Raw genomic sequence first — 6,000 nt, 5'->3', positions numbered from 1 at the left:
GTCCCTAATCACCCAGAACCCACTCACAGTGTCGCTAATCACCATCAAACAAGTTACAGCATCAATAATCACCGCCGCAACAGTTACAGTGTCCCAGATCACCACCACACCAGTTACAGTATCCCTGATCACTGCCACACCAGTTACAGTATCCCTGATCACTGCCACACCAGTGCAGTAGTATCTCTGCCTGCTGCCCGTACTAACCCTGACCTCTTTATTGATCATGTTCTTCCTGCTGTCTGCACTGAATCTTTGCCTGTTTGCTGACCATGTTTCTACCTGTGGCCTGAACTGAGCCAAATTCACATTCCGCTGACTACATTCCTAAACGACACCAGGCCAGGGGAAATGGCATTCCTGGGGGTAATCAAGGGTGTATACTGCGCTAATACTATTAATAAGTGAAAAAAACTCTGTGAAGGAAAAAAACTGCAACACAAACTTATAATATGCAATATAATCATGTAAAGGAACGAATGAACCCTAACAGCGTAAATCATTGCAAAATACAGTGCATATGAAAATTAGTAACACTTATGTCTTTGAGAGAGAAAAAAAGTAATACTTAAAACAATTTTCTCTGGAAAAAAAAAAGGTGAATTATAGGAAGTGACTCTAGAACACAATGGGGTTTATTTACTAAAGGAAAATCCACTTTGCACTACAAGTGCACTGCAAGTAGATCTGTAGATCTATAGTTGCTATAGATCCGTGGGGGACATGCAAGGGGGAAAAAAATCATCATTTTTGATTTACATGATTGGATGATTAAATCAGCAGCACTTCCTCTTATTTCAGCTTTTCCCCTCAGATTTACAGCGACTGCACTTCCAAGTGTACTTTTAAGTGCACTTGTAGTGCAGAGTCGATTTGCCTTTAGTAAATCAACCCCAATGTCTCTAAAATATGATATGTAGACCAGGTTCTAAGGCAAAATTAATCTAAAGAGATGGGAACATTTTTAGGTTTTCCACCGCCACCAAGGAAAAAGGATGGATATCTCCATGAGACACACCGGGAGAAATGGAAACTCTTAGGCCCCGTACACACGACCGAGTTTCTCGGCAGAATTCAGCCAGAAACTCGGTTCAGAGCTGAATTCTGCCGAGAAACCCGGCCGTGTGTACACTTTCGGCCGAGGAAGCCGACGAGGACCTCGGCGAGGAAATAGAGAACATGTTCTCTATTTCCTCGTTGTTCAATGGCAAAAGTCGGCCCGCCGAGTTCCTCGGCGGCTTCCACACTGAACTCGACGAGGAACTCGATGTGTTTGGCACGTCGAGTTCCTCGGTCGTGTGTACGGGGCCTCACAGGAAGGAGTGGACCTCTTGGTGTAGCAAGGTCTCCTGCGCCTGCAAATATAACCCTTTGCAGTTGGCTTACATTAATCCTTTGGAATCAGGGTCTCAGACCCCACAGAGAATTTTCTCTGCAGGCACTGATGACCTTCGAACAACAGGAGGTCCACTCCTTCCGGTAAGAATTTCCATTTCTCCCGGTGTGTCTCATGGAGATATCTATCCTTTTTCCTTGGTGGCGGTGGAAACCCTGAAAATGTTCCCACCTCTTCAGATTCATTTTGCCTTAGAACCTGGTCTACATATCATCTTTTAGAGACATTGTGTTCTAGAGTCACTTCCTGTTTTTCACTTTTTTTCTTTTTCAGAGACATTGTTTTAAGTATAATTTTTTCTCTCTTAGAAAACATTGTTTTAAGTGTTACTAATTTTCATATGCACTGTATTTTGCAATGATTTACACTGTTGGGGTTTCAATTTTCATATTGTTTTCACTTTAGTGCGACTATTTCCGTTTATTAATTCCTGGGGGTAACCATATACCAGTAGGCTAGGCTTGCTTGGACGATAGGAACTGGGACTGTTATAGGTGATGCTACACTAAACTATATTCCCTGATCATTCATATAGAGGTGACCATTACATTACATTTTTGACACAATTGGTTGATTTGTGTGATACACAAGATACAACGTCCGATGTAGAATCAGTCCAGACAGTGAAAAATGTGGTATCCCCATACTTGGAAGGAGAAGTAGAATGTGTCTTGAGGTGTAATTCTAAGTATGCCCATGCTACGTGTTAGAAATATCTTATACAACTGACAACTTTGTATGAATATGTTTTACTTTTTTTTGCATTTTTAAAAAACTTGTGGCAAAAAAAGTCTTCAAAACACTCACCGTGCCTCTTAAAAATACCTAGGGTGTTTACATTGGTCTTTTTTTGGGTGCCCTGCTGCTTTAGGGACTCCAAAAATGTGATAGGTAGTCCAGAAATTAGATAATTATTTGTTAATTTATGTTCCTAGAACGCCTGAAGGTGCTTCCTTGGATTTTGGGCCCCTCTACAAGGCTAGGCTGTAAAACAAAGTCTCACATGCCCACGATGTGTGTTAGAAATGTATTTTTAAATTGACAACATTGTGTAAAAAGATATATATTTTATTTTCTTTCCTGCATTTTGCAAAAACTTGTGGTGAATTTTTTTTTCAAAAGACTTACTATGGATTGAAAAAAAACACACAGGTACTCCTCACTTAATAACCAGGTTCTGTTTCAATGACGAGGTCGTTAAACAAATTGATTGTTAAACGAGGAGCCACAAGTAATCAATAACTTTAAGCATTCTTAACTACTATACTGTACTGTACTGTATTGTGAAAAAAAGGTCTAAACACAAAACGCCAGCTCAATACCATTGTTTTAAATTGCATAAGTACAGAACACAAATGAAAATTCTGTACTGTACTGTACAATACAATGATGTATATCGTGTCGTTCGGGTGGGTAGAGAGCTGGTCTAAGTCCGAGTGGTCGTTAAACAGGTAAGTCGTTAAACCTGGAGTATCTGTACCTTGGAGTGTTTGCTTTCCAAAATGGGGTCATTTTGTGAGTGTTTGTACAGTTCTTGTGCTTCAGGGCCTCCAAAAATGTAATAGGTAGTAGGGAATTTAGATGCCCAATGTATGCATTATTTATGCTTTATGAAAGTCCAAAGGTGCTCCTCTATGCATCTAGGGTGTAAAAAAAGTCCTACAGTATCCCCATATGCATTATGCATAGAATAATGTGTTTTGGAGTATAATTCTAAATGTGTCTAAGCTATGCGTGAGAAACAACTTAAAATGGCAACTTTGCAGAAATTTTATATTTTATCTTTATTTATTTAATTTAATTGTATTAATTTATTTTGGTATTATGCAACAGATTTTAAGATAATATCTGTTAAAGACCTATTTTGTATTCTATTTTTATATGTTTATTTTTTGTTTCTACTATATTATATGCAAAAAATAAAAATTATATCTCTGTATACTGTTATTTTGGTATACTAAAGGCAGTTATATTTTATGCTGAATGTTGCCTGTTTTCCGATATCTCTAAATAACCTGTTTGTAAACAATTTTTTTTTGTTATTAATTTCTTTATTTTCCAAAAAGTCATGATAAAAAAATAAACTTAAAAAAACGACTGTACCTTATATGGGCAGGCAGATACACACTGAAAGGAAAAGACAATGAACTACCAGAGCAATCAACAGCGCCATAGTAGTTCATTGCAACTACAAACCTTTGCGGCTGTCAGGACTTGCATTTTCCCTTTCACAGAGGACTGTGAATGAATGATGTGGTCTAGCGGGTGGTGCCATGTTATGGCCATGTTATTTTCAAACAGTGACAGTGGACGCCCGGAGAAGATACCTGCCCACTGTCAGTGGGGAGTAGGGGGGGGAGAGGGGGAGAGGGGTATATCCTCTTTTCTTTCATACCTTTTTGATGTACTAAGTGTACTTCTGCATTAGGTTGACTGCGGCCCATAATATCATGCAGTGAGCCCTCCTCCTTCTACTCTCGCTGTCTTCTGGGACCTGTGTGTGTCCCAGAAGACAAGCTGGCCATTCACAAAGCGCTGCATGACTCATGCATGCACAGTAGTAAACCAGCTGTGATGCTGCAAGGCTCCACTGCCAGGTTCCCTTAGTTACAATGGTGGTGCCTGCACCCGATCCGATGGCTGGATCAGCTTGGTGGGGGGGCTAAATCGCGGACTCCCTGGACAGAAAAGTGTCCTTACTAAAAGTCAGCAGCTACATTGTGTGTAGCTGCTGACTTAAAAAAAATGTGGCTGGAACTCCGCTTTAAGTAGATGCAAATGTTAATTTTGAAATAATTACATTTGAGATAAAATATAATTATTTTCTGTGTTGGTAGCATGGACATAGGAGCTTAGATGAGAGTTGATCATTCTACCTGATAGTATTCATTCAAAAGAAAATATATATATATATATATATTTTTTGTCTGTAGTAACATGCTAAGGACATTGTATTTTTGTAGATCAATGTAAATAGATAATGCATTTAACTTGTTTTCCTCTATTAAATATTATATGGCTATAAAACACTAAGAAAAACCAACAAAGGTTGAGGAAAATTAACTTAATTTGACAATATTGATAGAATTTCCATTTCATAATAATGGTCATAATGCATTTAGGATATAAGATATTCATAAAATATGTATACCCATATCCAAGTAGCCCGACATAGATTAATAGAAAATGACTTGTCACATTTCCAGTGACCTTTCACCTACAATGCATTCAGTGGAAAGTACTCATTGTATCTCAATTTGTTGACTGGTCCATCAGTGAAATTATTGTGTAGAGTACAATTTACACAGTAAAGATCAGAATAATAGAGTGGCTGGCTTTTAAGGATAAAATAAAACATTGGTTTACTTAATGTATATGCTGAGTAGAGCAAACTTAAAGTGAACGTATCTTTACAAAACAGTAGACATGTGCGATTTGGTTCGTAATGAATGGATTTTCGTACAAATTTGTTAGTATTCGTACATTCGGATCAATTCGAACATCCGAATAGCTGAAAGAACCAAAATATGAAAATTATGGATAAGCAAAATAACAAACATGGGAAAATACAAACTTAGGAATGGACAAACTTACGAAAATACGAAACACCGAAACAGTAAAAGAGCGAAAATGACATCTATAACGAATGATTTGCATTCCGTATTTTCAATCCTTTGTCTGTTCGTAATTTCGTATGTTCGTATTTCATTCGTGTGTTCGTAATTTCGTTTATTTGTATGTACGCAATTTCATTTGTTCGTGTTCTCGAATCGTTCTTTTGAATAGACAGTGTAAGAAAGCGTATCTTAATATGTATGTACGTAATTTCATATGTTCGTATTTTCATTCGTATGTTCGTAAATTTGTTTCTTTGTCTATTCGTAATTTCATGTTCTTGAATCGTTCTTTCGAATGGGCAGTGTAGTGAGTGATGTATCTTACTTAATATCTTAGCCACACAATGCATTCCTGAATCTTTTTATATTCATTTGAGGAGGAGACTGAGTCAGGTCTCGTGACTTAGGAAGTGGGCTGGGATTAAGTACAGGACTTATTAGAAATTAATGTGGAGTTTCCACCTGAAATTTTTTTTTCCACCAAAACTCAAAAAAAAAAAAAATTTCACTTACCCTAAATAGCTGTTGCTATGCGGAAGTGCCCAATCTGCCTCTTCATCCTCCGCGGTGGATTCTCTTCCTCCTCCTACACTCGGTGTCTTCTTGTGAATGGGGCGCGCTGCATTCTGGGAACTGTGTGTGTCCCAGAAAGCAGCCGGCCCATTCATAAAGCGCCACGCTGCTCACGCATGCGCAGTAGGAAACGGGCAGTGAAGTCGTACGGCTTCACTGCCTGTTTCCCTTACTGTGGATGGCGGCGCTTGGATCTGCCAGGATCAAGGATCGGCCTCGGCGGGGCCCGACATCGCTGGCCGCTAGGACAGGTAAGTGTCCTTATTAAAAGTCAGCAGCTACAGTGTTAGTAGCTGCTGACTTTTAATTTTTTTTTTTTTTGGAATAAAACCTCCGCTTTAAGCAAGATAACCCTCTCAAAATGGCGTACAGGGGCAGAGGCTATAGCCGTGTGTTGATAATGAAACTAAAATA

Source organism: Rana temporaria, chromosome 2 (assembly GCF_905171775.1).
Source record: "Rana temporaria chromosome 2, aRanTem1.1, whole genome shotgun sequence".
Taxonomy (NCBI): Eukaryota; Metazoa; Chordata; class Amphibia; order Anura; family Ranidae; genus Rana; species Rana temporaria.
This window is presented reverse-complemented; position numbering follows the sequence as displayed.